Source organism: Manis pentadactyla, chromosome 1 (genome assembly GCF_030020395.1).
Source record: "Manis pentadactyla isolate mManPen7 chromosome 1, mManPen7.hap1, whole genome shotgun sequence".
NCBI classification, from domain to species: Eukaryota; Metazoa; Chordata; class Mammalia; order Pholidota; family Manidae; genus Manis; species Manis pentadactyla.
The window spans coordinates 71,701,579-71,716,561 of NC_080019.1; positions in this window are offsets into that span (position 1 = coordinate 71,701,579).

The following is a 14,983-nucleotide window of genomic DNA, read 5'->3' on the forward strand; positions in this document are numbered from 1 at the left end:
CAGATAATGTTTGTAAAATGCTCAGCCTGGCAGATTGTGGGTTGTTAAAACCCTGTCTCTATGAAAGAGATACATTTCTCCCTTCTCTGCCCTTTATATTCATCATTTGCTCTGGATTACCTTTTCTCTCTCTTTTGGTGTCAACAGCTCACCGCAAATACCTGTTTCCAACTCAGCCAGGAAGAGCAAGGACTCTAGCAGAAATGTTACCAGTTTCTCCAAAAAACAGACTTGCCAACACCTATTTAAAAATATTTCTCTGATGTATTAGTGACATGCCATAAACTGTACATCTTTAAATGTACAACTTGATACATGTTGACATATGTAATTACCCCCGAAGCCATCCACAGACGAGTGAGGTTTCAAGCCGCCTCCATTTCCTTGGGCCCTGACAACCCCTCTCCCCAGGACCGCTCCCCCAACTATAGATTTGTTTGCACTTTCTAGAATTTTATATGAATGACTCACACCGCATGTCTCCTTATTTCACATAGAATAGTGACTTGGAGATTGAACCCCCTGCTGGGTGTGCCATATGCCATCCCTTTACATACATATTACAGTTTGGTGACTCATTCACCTGCTGATGGACATTTGGGTTGTTTCCATTTTTTGGCTATTACAAATAAAGCTGCTGTAAACCTTCCATGCAAGACTTCATGCACATGTTTTTGTCTCTCTCAATCCCATTTTAAAAACCAGTATTCTCTCCAAATGCTGGTTGTGTCCAGCCTTTTTCTCAAGAATGTCAGGAGATGCACCTGCTTTTGGTCAGTCTCTTGTTAATTTAGCTTCTATCAGGGCTAGGTTCTCTGCACCCTGTCATCTCAGGACTCGAGAGGGTCCCTTTTTCTCTTATATGAAGTGCCCAAGCCACATGGGTCAGCAGGCTTTTAGGCAGGAGGTTTATGGCAGCGGCTGCAGGGAGCTGCACTTAACCGATTCCTCCAGGGGGCCTGGTGACACACCAGAGACTAGAGGCCTGAGTCTGCAGCTGCATCTGGCTTCTAAGCACCCCTAGGAGGCAGAGAAAGGGAGACTGAGGCCCTAAAAAGGCCAGATGTTGGCCAGCGCACTCAGCCGGGATGACTTTCCCTCCCGCTCCCTGCCCTCCCCCCCACCCCACCCCGCATCCGCCCCCGCATCATGCATTTGAGAAGGAAGATGCGTGGAGTGACGTCACTTAACAACAAGAATGGTCACATTGGGGTCTTAATTTAAGGGAACATCTGCATTATTTCCCCATTACTCCTTGCTCCTCTCAGGGGCTGTGCTTTAGACCTGGAGTTTTATAATCATGTCGAAATATTTCCACTATCACAATGCTCATCCAAAAATAAATAAATACCAGCACCCCCACAGATGTTACATTATTTGCCGAAGGAAAAAGAAGATAAGCACGGTTATTGTGATTCACAATATTTGTGTAAAAGGCACCACACTAGAGCCTTCCTAAGTATTCCCAACAATAATATTTGGGGAACTTTAATTTTTTATCTCAGATAGCTCCTCGCCACTTTGATTCAGCTTTGGGCTCCCCCAACCCAGTGTTAATCCCCACGGCATATGAGAAGAGCTTTGGGGGATGACCTGTTGCTTCCAGAAATTGCCTTCTGCCCCTAGACATGGAGGCTGGCTTCTTCTCTCCAGCAGCCAGGGAGGACCCCCAGAGTGGACAGCTCGCCCCTGGCTGAAGCAGGCACTCTCCTACGTGATTGTCAGGGTCTCTTGGAGGGAATGTTGACCGATGGCTGGGCCCCACCCCTGAGCTGTGGCTCAGGAGGTCTGGGCTGGGGTCTGAGCACATGCGTTTCTGCCAGGCTTCCAGGAGATGCTGATGTGGCTGGCCTGGGACTTTGCTTTGAGAACCATTAGTCTAAGGCTTCTCTTTCCAGAGTTCCCTAAAATGTCAACCCATAGCTGGGGCTGACCGGCAGAGGCCTTCCCCAGGGACGGGTAAGAAAGGCAGCTTTGTTGCTTCCTCAGCCTGATTAAGGGGGATTGTCTCAAGGGGTTAAAACTCTGCCTAGTACCTGACAGCTTTCTGGAGGGTACTGGACTTGGTCACTCCCTGGGGGTGGCTGTGCTTGGAGAGGTTTATCCCGGATTCTCTGTGGCTGTCTGAAGTTCAGGGTGTCTGAGCCCAGAATGTGGGGGAGAGCCAGGGGGAGAGCCGGGGAGAGGAGACAGAGGGAGGAGGCCTTAGACCCTAGCTTGTCTTGGCTGTCCAAGAGGGCATCACAGCTGGGCAGAAGGTTCCCCCAGTGAACCAGGCATGGGGAACAAGTGTAATGCTGGATGGGTCCAGTGAGCTTGAGACCTGTGCCCAGAGGTGCAGGGAGCCTTGCCCTCCTTTTGGTGATCTGGGGCTTGGGCTTTATGTAGGGGGAAAATGCACATCGAGGCACAGTAAGGTGAGGCTAGAAGGGTGGCCTGGGCTCTCTCTCAAAGGTCATGAAAGTTCAAGTGACACGGAAATTTGAAGAAGGGTAGAAGATGCTCTGAAAAGATAATTCCTGGGATGTGAAAGGATTTAAATGGTGAGGGTCCGTAGCCTGGAAGGAATTGAGGCAGTTATTCTCCTACTCCGGGGTGGGACAAATTCTGGTGTATCCCAGGCAAATCATCTTCTCTGTTAGAAGAATTAAAAGGGGGCCTGGTGCCTCCCCTCAGCTAATCTGATACTTCATGCTGCACCCATTCTTTATCCATTATGTTTCAAATGGGAAAGAGCAGAAAGATCGCAAGAACTGGCGGCCCTTTGCACAGACTTAGGCTAGGGACCCAGAGAATAGTAATCACTCCTGAAGGTGTCATCCTTTACTGTTAACCACACACTTTTGACCCCACACAATCCCATGAGGGAAGTGGGGCCTTTGTCTCCCATTTACAGAGGAAGGAATGGAGACTGGTGTCAGTAGGGGACTTGCCTTAAAGGGACATGATGGCAAGGAATGGAGCCAGGACACCTGACTTCAGCTTCCAGGCTCTGGGACAGGTTCACGCCAGTCTAGATTCTCCATGTTCCTTCATTTGAGGAGAAAGACCTGGATTCCACTGACAGAGTAAAGGCTGGGCAAGTTTGCCTTCTCAGAGAGAGCTCCTGGGGCTGAGTCCTTGCTGGGACAGGGCCTGCCCGTGGGGCCGGCAAGGAAGGCTCTGGAAGGGAGGCTGGGGCAGGGCCTGCCTGTGGGGTGGGCAGGGGAGGGTCTGTAAGGGAGGCTGGGCCTGTCCTGGGCCTGCTTGGGCTCTTGTCCCATCTTTGAACTAAGGACTTTCCAGGGATTTGAAGATAATCTCTTGAGAAGCAAACTGTGAAGATCTTGGTTCTAGCTCACCAGACATATCCCTGGCAGGCACATTCCATCTTCTATCCTTCAGAACTCTATCCCAGGGATTGACTGAGGGGAAGCTCTTCTTCCTGCGGGACTGTCTTCTGCATATGGAGAGAGTAGGGTTGCTAGATAAAATATGGAAATACTGCATGGAGCATACTTACACTAAAAATTATTTGTTGTTTCTTTGAAAACCAAACTTACCTGAGTGTCCTTTTTCTTTTCTTTGTTCTCTTTCTTCCCTTCCCTTCTCCTCCATTCCCTTCCCTCCCCTCCCCTCCTTTCTGTCCTCTCCCTCCCCTCTCCTCCTCTCCCCTTTGATGCACATCTCTTTATTGGAAGACGCTGGTGGGCACTGGGGCTCCTTAGGCCCTGCTGCCTGGGCCTGCAGCTAGATGTGATGCAAGGCTCTGGGTGCTGGGTGCTGAGCCCGGGGTGCTGCACAGAAGCCCATGTCCAGAGTGGACCTCAGCACCACCATAAGCCAAAGTCCCTGTCATCAGCATCAGGCAGTTAGGGGGCTTCCTCAGACCCCTGGAGTCGGAAGCCTGATTCAACTCAAAGGACAAGGCCACCTCCTCTGTCACCTGTTGCAAGTTTTCTCAGGGGCCTTCCCTGACCGGGCAACTGGCAGAACAGGCAGGTAACCTCACAACAGTCACACACACACTGCTCAGGGAGCTTTGTCCAGAAGGTCCCACCTGTTTGTGTCCCTGTGGAAGGAACAGGCCTTGTTGGTAATATCAGATGGGACCTTTGGGCCCCAGCCCAGCAGCTGGCAGTGCACATAAACATCATCAGGACCATCTGTAAAGCTGAAGGCCTGGAAGGAGAGCCCAGTCTCTCAGGGACCTCTCGGGGCAGGAAGTGGAAATGGGCATCCTTGCTATCCAGTAGGCGCCCACGATGCCTGAAGAGACTGCAGTGCACAGGACCTGTTTCCAGATCCTGGCTGTGGCTGGTTACACACTCATCCAGATATAGCAAATGACTGATGGGAACTGCTGCATTCAGCAAATTTCACGTGGAGCTCGGAGCCCAGGAAAAGGGTGCTGGCATTGGTGGGGTCTGGAGCTCCCAGAACAGCCCCAACCTGGGCTGTAGGAAGGGACAGACCAGGCCAGTCACCAAGGAGGCCAGGAGTGAGGTGGGGCTTCTGGGCACCTGGCTGTTCAGCTGACTCGATGGTGGAAGACGGCAATGGGGGGTTGCTCAGAGCTCTAGGTGGGGGTGTGGAAGGCAGGTTGGCAAAGAATTCCACCACCTTTCCCCATATTCTGCAGCTGAAGACACCTCCAGGGTTGGAGGCAGGACCCTACTGCCTCCATCCTATCTCACCAGATTTATTTTGTTTCCTAAAGCTTGCAACCCTGACCTGGGATGGAAATGGTGGTGGAGGCAGGGGGAATCCATACCAGAAGCCCCGCTGTGGGGGAGCTTCTAAAGCCCTGTCTGCCCCAATTAAGTATTGTTCTGGCACCAGGTGGGACTGACTTAAAGGGGCATGGCCCAGGGGCAGAGGGCTGCATGGAAGTCAGTTAACTTGAGAGGCAGGCAGGGCCTGCATGAGAGTTTCTGGTTCAGCACAATAAGAAGTTCCTTCCTGGCATGGGGCCACCATCCTGGCATGCCTTCCCTACATGTGGTTCTGCCCACCAGGGCCTCGCCCAGGGGTCTAATCTCTTCTTCGGGAAGTGCTTTGGCTCTTTTCACCAGGCCCAGCGGCTGCCCGCTGCTCTGCCCCTCCTGTGGGGGGACCAGTATCCCGCCTAAGGCCAGTTCCACCAGCTCAGAGCCCCACAGTCAGCTTTGCTCTGCTGAGGAAGCCGGCTGAGGAAAGGAGAAACAGAGTTTCTTTGTGGGAGAAACAGAGGCCCCCTCCCCCAAGTTCATTTGTTATCTTCAGATGACAGTGAAGGGCTCCAGTAGAGAGGAGATTAAACTCTTCCCCCCAACTCCCACCCTGTGGGGCTGGTTGAACTGGAATTGCAGAAAATTGCAGAAAACAGGGTCTGGGTTTGAGAAAACAGCCCTTGAAATGTGATTGGAAGCTTGAATCCTCCGTGCCCACTCCCTGCCCCCAGTTCTCCAGGATAGTGGAAAAACAAGTTAAATGGATTTACTTCTACTTACTTATGGCAGCACAAACTGAGGGGCAGGCAATATGACTGACTTCCTGCCATAGTTTGGTGGCCTGTTTGTAAAGTTTTTCACATCTTTTTCAATATGTGGACAAAATACCTTCAAACATGGTGATTAGATGTAAGTATTGCCATCTCTCAGCTGAGCAAGTCTCTTTATTTCCTTAAGCATTTAAGTAAAATAAAATGTGTTGAAAATTTCCAAGATACAAATAAATAGGGCATCTAATTGAGGAAGCTAGTTTGAGACAGTGAATGAGTTGCTTCCCTTTCTTGCTACAAATGGTTTTGAAATTTAGCTTTTTTGTTTTCTTTTAAACCACCACCAAAAAAAGCACTGATTGAGTCCCCAAAAGATCATTACACTATTCTTGGTTGCAGCTTTTAATTTCCTCTGTGCTCCTCGTAAATGATGGTGGGGCAGGGGAGTGTCTTGCTGTAAGAAAGTCAGCCAGAGGAGGGGGAAATGCACACGGCTGCTCCTCTTCTCTGATCACTGGAAGGGCTGTCATCCAAAATGTTGTCCATTATGACATTAGAATGCAACTGCCAGTCCCTTCAGAGTCCAAATAAAAATCACCTTCAGAAGTCGGTGCCAGCTTTGCTGTTCTAAGGCTGCTTTTTATCTATGAACTATTAAAAGATAAACTAAGGCATATTTAAAAATTTAAGTTTATTTGAGCAGAAATCAATTCCGATCGAGCAGCACCAACTGGACATGGTCAGAAGCACTTCACCGACAGGAGCCAGGAGAAAGCCTTATACAGAGAAGGTGCTGAAGCAAAGGAGGGAAGTTACTGATTGGCTAGAGCTTAGAGCTTGCTTCATTTTTTGTAACCTTGAGCCACTGGCAGGCTTGGATTTGGGTTTGCTTACATAAGCTGCCATGGCACTGGTCAGCCTAATGGCCTCTTTGTTTAAATGATTTAAGAATACCTTGGCAGAATGGGTGCTGGGCTCTTTTCCTACACAGGGCTGTTTCGTTTCATTCATTGTAAGTCAGTTATTTTGTTAAAAAACCAGGACTCTATATTCTATTAATTCCTCAAAGGGTGATGGGATGAAAATACAATCTACAGGGTCTAATAGGGTCAATGCTAATAAATTGGTCCATAGTTGTGGAGCTTTGGGGGAGAGCTGGGAGCATTGCTGGGAAAGACCCACTGAAAGAACTGAATTATCTGCACAAATAGTTGGAGTGTTAGGTGAGTGAGACACTAGGGGTCGCTGAATATTGAAGTTGAAAGAATCCTCAGGTCTCTGGGCCACCAGTGTTTAGCTTGACCATGAACAACTTGAAGGCAGCACTGTAGGGCCCTGAGTTTAGCTCAATACCTTGTTCTTGAAGATACACAAGAGTTCTTTAAGAGTTCACAAATGTAGGGAAACCAGAACCCAAAGGGGTTATCCCACCACGATCATAAAGGTAGTTTCTGGTGGCATCGTGCCTTTCACCCAAAGCCCTTGCAGCTCCACCATCAGCCATACTAAGTCACCACTCATGCAATACGTATGAAGTCTTCCTCATTTGCGGGCAGGGGCTGTGGGGTACAATAAAGTCCTTCCCTACCTTTGGAATCACTTGCAGTCTAGCAAGGAAGATATGATAAATGTATAAAGCTAGATACAATTGGTGCTGGTACTTACTAAGGGATTTAAACTCCTGGTTTCTAGGAGTCATTAGCATGGTCAAAGATAAAACAAATACAAACCTTTTCCTCCAAGTCCTTCCCATCTCATCTCAGCAGATGACCCCTCCTTTCTTGCAGTTACTTAGGCTACTAAATCTTTCTAGACTCCTTGCTTGCTCCCACATTCCACTTGTCAATAAATCCTGTTAGTTCTGCCATCACACATAACCAGAATCTAACCACTCTTCATGCCCCCCCACCCCCACCCCCGTGCTATCAGCCCCAGTCCAGCCAACTCTCTCTCACGATTTGGATCCGAGCCTTGTCTGCCTCCTACTTCTTCCCAAGCCCTCCTTGAGACATTTCTCAACACAGCAGAGCAATCCATGAAAGGTTAAGTTGATCATGCCATTCCACTGCTCAAAACCCTCCCTCATTCCAGTCTCCTACCACCCCCCTCACTCATTTGGCTCTGGCACCAGTCTCCTTGCTGCTTCTGAGTACACCATGTATTTTACTTCTTTTGCCTGGGAGGCTCTTTCCCAACATGTCCTTTTGACTCTTTCCTCACTTTCTTCAGATCTTTGTTCAAATATCCTTCCTAGCAAGGCCTTCACTGACCACCTGATTTTATCTTGCATCCCCACCCCTCAGTCGCACAGGTAGTGTGCCCCATTTCCTCTCCCTGATTTACTGTGGTTCATACTACTATGTGATGTGCTTCATTTAGTCTTCCTTCTCCTTCCAGAATGTAACCTCTAAGGAGGCAGTGATTTGGGCTGTATTCATACTCCAGACACATAATTTTGATTAGTTTAGGACTGAAATTCAGGGGCTGGATCAGGAATTTACTTCAGCCAGTGTCTGCTGCACTTTTAAAACAAATGCCCTACAATACCATAGGTATCGCAGGCTCCATATTGGAAAGGACCTCCAGGTGAGAATCACGGCCTCACCTATGTCTCTGTATCAAACAGGGTTTTGTTGAACTTTTTCTGTAGTTTAATTACAAAAATTGGTATTTGTATTTTCAAGTGTAAAATTGTAATAGCGACTATGCCTTTTCAAACTAAAAAGCTTTCTTCCCCTGAGACCTCTCTCGGAGATTCCAACAGGCATCTCTGGGAGTTACTTACCCCATCCTGCATTGAGAATCTGTTTAAAATGATGAGTGCTTCCAGAAACAGACCCATAAATCAATGGAACAAAATAGAGAGCCCAGAAATAAGTCCACACTCCTATGGTCAGTTAATTTATGACAAAGTAGGCAAGAATGAACAATGGGTAAAAGTCTCTTCAATAAATGGTTCTGGGAAAACTGAATAAATATATGCAAAAGAATGAAACTTGACCACTTCCTTACACCACACACAAAAATAAACTTGAGATGGATTAAAGACCTAAATTTAAGACTTTAGGTCTTAAAACTCCTAAAAGAAAACACAGGCAGTCAACTCTTGGATGATGGCCTCAGTGATTTTTTTTCTGGATGCATCTCCCCAGGCAAGGGAAAGAAAAGGGAATGCATCAAACTGGCAGCTTCTGCACAGTGAAGGAAAACCCCAATAAAACAAAAAGGCAACCAACTGTGTGGGATAATACATTCACAAATGATATATCTGATAAGGGACTAATATCCAAAACATATAAAGAACTCATACAACTCAATACCCTCAAAAACAAATAATCTGATTAAACAATGTGCAGAGAAACTAGACATTCTTTCAAAGAAAATGTTCAGATGGCCAATACACACATGAAAAGATGCTCAACATCACTAATCATTGGGGAAATGAAAATCAAAACCACAATGAGATATCTGCATACCAGAGAGGCTAGTATCAAAAAGACAATAAAATTCAAGTGTTGGTGGGGATGTGGAGAATAGGGAATCTATGTGCACTGTTGGTGTGAATGCAAACTGGCGCAGCTACTATGGAAAACAGATGGAGTTTCCTCAAAAAATAAGAAATACCATTGATTCAGTAATTCCACTTCTGGGAACTTGCCTGCAGAAAACAGAAATGCCAATTCAAAAAGATATATGCACCCTTATGCTTATTGCAGCATTAATTACAATAGCCAAGATATGGAAGTAACCTAAGTGTTAATTGAGGGATGAATGGATAAAGAAGATGTGGTACATATATGCAATGGAATATTGCTCAGCCATAAAACCTGCAGCATTGAACCTGCAGATTGCCTTAGGCAGGATGGCTATTTTGACAATATTAATTCTTTCTTCCTACCAAAATACCAACGGCATTCTTCAATGAACTAGAACAAATTGTTCAAAAATTCACATGGAACCACAAAAGACCCCGAATAGCCAAAGCAATCCTGAGAAGGAAGAATAAAGCAGGGGGTATTATGCTCCCTGACTTCAAGCTCTACTACAGAGCCACAGTAATCAAGACAATTTAATTTGGTACTGGCACAAGAACAGACCCATAGACCAATGGAACAGACGAGACCAGGTACAAACCCAAGCATATATGGTCAATTAATATACGATAAAGGAGCCATGGATATACAATGGGGAAATGACAGCCTCTTCAACAGCTAGTGTTGGCAAAACTGGACAGCTATATGCAAGAGAATGAAAATGGATTATTGTCTAACCCCATACACAAAAGTAAACTCAAAATGGATCAAAGACCTGAATGTAAGTCATGAAACAATAAAACCCTTAGAAGAAAACAGGGAAAAATCTCTTGAATATAAACATGAGCAACTTTTTCCTGAATGCATCTCCTTGGGCAAGGGAAACAAAAGCAAATTGAACAAATGGGACTACATCATGCTAAAAAGCCTCTGTACAGCAGAGGACACTATCAGCAGAACAAAAAGGCATCCTACATTATGGGAGAATATATTGTAAATGACATAGCTGACAAGGGGTGAACATCAAAAAATATAAAGAACTCATATGCCTCAACACCCAAAAAGCAAATAACCCTACTAAAAAATGGGTGGAGGATACGAACAGACAATTCTCCAAAGAAGAAATTCAGATGGCCAACAGGCACATGAAAAGATGCTCCACATCACTAATTATCAGGGAAATGAAAATTAAAACCACAATGAGATATCACCTCACGCCGGTTAGGATGGCCAACACAGAAAATAATAGGAACAACAAATGCTGGCAAGGATGTGGAGAAAGGGGAACCCTCCTACACTGCTGGTGGGAATGTAAACTAGTTCAACCATTGTGGAAAGCAGTATGGAGGTTCCTCAAAAAACTCAAAATAGAAATAGCATTTGACCCAGGAATTCCACTCCTTGGAATTTACCCTAAGAATGCAGGAGTCCAGTTTCAAAAAGACATATGCACTCCTATGTTTATTGCAGCACTATTTACAATAGCCAAGAAATAGAAGCAACCTAAGTGTCCATCAGTAGATGAATGGATAAAGAAGACGTGGTACATATACACAATGGAGTATTATTCAGCCATAAGAAGAAAACAAATCCTACCATTTGCAACAACATGGATGGAGCTAAAGGGTATTATGCTCAGTGAAATAAACCAGGTGGAAAAAGACAAGTACCAAATGGTTTCACTCATCTGTGAAGAATAAGAACAAAGAAAAAACTGAAGGAACAAAACAGCAGCAGACTCACAGAACCCAAGAATGGACTAACAGTTACCAAAGGGAAAGGGACTGGGGAGGATGGGTGGGAAGCGGGGGATAAGGGGAAAAAGGTGCATTATGATATGCACACATAATGAGGGGAGGGGGGTACGGGGAAGGCAGTAAAGCAGAGAAGACAAGTAGTGACTCTATAGCATCTTACTACATTCATGGACAGTGACTGTAATGGGGTACATGGTGGGAACTTGATAATGGGGGGAATCTAGTAACTACAACGTTGTTCATGTAAGTGTATATTAATGATACCAAAAAAATAAGTAATAAAAATAAGAAATAAAAGAGAAAAACAAAACAAAACCCCCAAACTTAGGTTCCTTAATTTATTACTGATAAATTTTAAATGCATATACTACCTGATTCTGATTCTTAAAGTACAAGGGGATGAAAAGATAAAATTGAGAAATCACTAATACCTGAGTGACTGCTCATTATGCAGTTATCTGCCAACCCGTGTTTACGTCCACACAAGTTATGGGAAAAATTACACAATACTATCAATTACAATTTTTCTTAACCATTTTTGACCTTTTAATGCCTAAAAATATTTTTTCAGGGATCTTACTAGGAATAACACGGTTAAAAAGTACGGTAAATATGCATACAAAAAAAATACAGGCCAGTCATTAACATATTCTTCTCCAAACCTAACACCATAAAACTTTTTTTTCTTTTTACAGCAGTAATACATCCGGTCTAAAGCCAGGCTAAAGTGATAGCGATCTCAATTTCAGGATATATAAAGCTCAAATTTATAAAAATGTCCAAGCTAAAACATTCCTACTCCTTTCCAGTCTTAGTACACTGACTAGAAAATGCATATGCCTAATTGACCCAGGGTAGTTTTACACATCAGTAGGACTTAGAATTATACCAAGCATCCCTATCCATGGGGAGGTCCCAATCAACAGGAGACAGGGACTGAGGGTACGACTACACCAAACATCACTTTTGTTTTAGCATCCTCTACTGGTGGTTTCCAAAGACAGCAAGTAGAAATGGTGCAAATAACAGAAAAATATGTACCTGCTATTCCATCTAAAGTAAAGTAATCAGATTGTGGTCATTAGTAGCTAGAATACGTTCCTCAAAAAAAAAAAAAAGGTAAGAAAACCACACACAGAGTATAAGTGGAAAATGAGAAGACAGATTTTTAAAAATTTAACAAGCAAAGCATTACATTATAAAGGGTAAAAACCGATTTAAGCAATTCGAACACCACTCCTTTATTATATGACTAACATCATTACTGTCAAGTTACTACATAAGGTTTGATGCTTTGGCTAAACCATGCTCACTTGGCTCATGCCTGTCAAGTTACATTACTTGATTTCCCATTAATATTCTACACTGCAGATATATTCCAGAAAGAAAATTAAAAATGTTTTACTGGAGGCTTGGCAGTAAAATCTGCATACCTTAATTTAAAATGAACAAAAAACTATTTACATATAAATAACAGCATAAAGTATCTCTACGACTGCCTATCACTCTATACATCACTCACCCTGTCATTAAAAAGACTTAAGAGCTAACATTTTTTCCAAGCAGTTCTCTCCAATAAACAGCTGCAACTTAAAATATGATTCTATTGCTAAGAAATATTAACCAGCACCTATCCTAAGGTTTCATAACACAATGGCGTATAACCAATTTTAATTCGCCCCCGAGATAAGCAGAAATGCAAACAACTTACACAAATCAAGAAACACTGCAGCTGCAGCACGAACAGCGGACCGAGCGTCCGTGGGTCCGTCCGCCCCCTCCTCTACCCGCCTTCCACCCGAGACCGAGCGCGCCATCCAAGCTCCATTACCCGGTGCAGCACTCCGCGCGTCCGGCACAGGTAACAACTTCCCCAGAAACCCAAAGAGAAGACAGGCGTCCGCACAGAGCCCCATCCCGGCGCGGAAATGCAGCCCTCCCCGGGGAGGGATCTGTCTGTGGTGCTTCCCGGTCTCCGTGACCAGGTAACAACTCCACAAAGGCACCCGCCGCCCGCTCCAGGTCTCTCCGCCGGGGCAAGTAGGTGCCCGCTCGTGGCCCGAGTCCCCGGCCGCCCCGCCAGCTCCCCACGGAACGTGCGCGGCGTTCACGGGGCTCGCCTCGCCGGGGCCCGAGGAGCGGGGAGGAGGGCCGCCGAGGGCCCCACGCCTCCTTCCCGCTTCTCCCCATTCCGCTGGCGCGCCTCGCCAGCCGGTCACTTCGCCGCCGCCGGCCCACCACGGTCCGCCTGCGGCGCGCTCGGCCGGACCCGCGCGCACGGGCGACACACATCCCGCAGCCGCTTCCGCACGTCGCCCGCAGCCCGAGCCCAGCGGGTCCTAGCCGCGGGGCCCGAGCGAGAGGCCCTTGTGTTCGGGCCGCGCCGGGCACAAGTTGGTACCCCACCGCCCGGGGGCCTCCGCGCTGAGGGAGGGTGACACGCAGGCCCCTCCTCCTCTGAGTCCCGGAGGAGGGGCCGAGGGGCAAGATAGTGGGGTGCGTGCGGGACAAAGCAACGGCCGCTCCCCCCGGGACCAGAAGAGGGGCCGGCCGCACGCAGCACAGCTTCCCCGCCCTCACCCCCATGGCGCCCCGGCTGCCGGCTCTCCCGGACTCCGCCGCACCCCGGTCCGCCCGGCCGCTCACCGTTATGGCGCCGCGGGCTCTCCTGCTTTCTGCACTGACGCCTGGGGCCGTCCACCTGCTCCTCCTCGCGTCCGTCGGAAAGTTCCAGTCAGGTCCTCCGACTTTCGCCGCCCAGCGCCTGGCTTACGACCCTCCCGGCTTTACGACATCACGTTCCTTACACCTAGAGCCCCTCGCTCTACGGCAGCAACCTTGTTGCTAAGGAGAGGACGGTTTGCGCCAATCCTGGAAGCCGCTGAGTTTGAATAGCGGGCGAGGGAAAAGTTTTCCTCAGCTGTCGTGAGATGGGGGAAACTTCATGGAAAACAGTAAAACATTACTGAGAAAGGGAAGGAGGGAGAAGGGGAAGAAGGGGCATTACGATTAGCACACATAATGTCGCGGGGTGGGAGAGGGCACAGGGAAGGCAGTACAGCACAGAGAAAAGCAGTGACTATAGCATCTTACTACGCTGATGGACAGTGACTGTAATTGGGTATGTGGTGGGGACTTGATAATGGGGGAACTCTAGCAACCATAATGTTGCGCATGTAACTGTATATTAATGATACCAAAAAAAAAATACATCAAGAGGATCATACACCATGATCAATTGGGATTCATCCCAGAAATGCAAAGATGGTACAGCATTTGAAAATCCATCAACATCATCCACCACATCAACAAAAAGAACAAAAACTACACAATCATTCCCGTAGATGCTGAAAAAACATTCGACAAGATTCAACATACATTCATGATAAAAACTCTCAACAAAATGGGTATAGAGGGCAAGTACCTCAACATGATAAAGGCCATATATGACAAACCCACAGCCAACATCATACTTCACAGCGAGAATCTGAAAGCTTTTCCACTAAGATCAGGAACAAGACAAGGATGCCCACTCTCCCCGCTTCATTCAACATAGTACTGGAGGTCCTAGCCATGGCAATCAGGCAAAACAAAGAAATACAAGGAATCCAGATTGGTAAGGGGGAGGTCAAACTGTCACTGTTTGCAGATGACATGATTTGCATATAAAAAACCTAAAGACTCCACTTCAGAACTACTAGAACTAATATCTGAATTCAGCAAAGTTGCAGGATACAAAATTAATACACAGAAATCTGTGGCATTCCTATACACTTAACAATGAACTAGCAGAAAGAGAAATCAGGAAAACAGTTCCATTCACAATTGCATCAAAAATAATAAAATACCTAGAAATAAACCTAACCAAGGAAGTGAAAGACCTATACCCTGAAAACAACAAGACACTCATGAGAGAAATTAAAGAAGATACTAATAAATGGAAACACATCCCATCCTCATAGATAGGAAGAATTAATATTGTCAAAATGGCCATCCTACCTAAAGCAATCTACAGATTCAATGCAATCCCTATCAAAATACCAACAGCATTCTTCAATGAACTGGAACAAATAGTTCTAAAATTCATATGGAACCACAAAAGACCCCAAATAGCCAAGGCAATCCTGAGAAGGAAGAATAAAACAGGGGGGATCTCACTTCCCAACTTCAAGCTCTACTACAAAGCCACAGAAATCAAGACAATTTGGTACCGGCACAAGAACAGACTCACA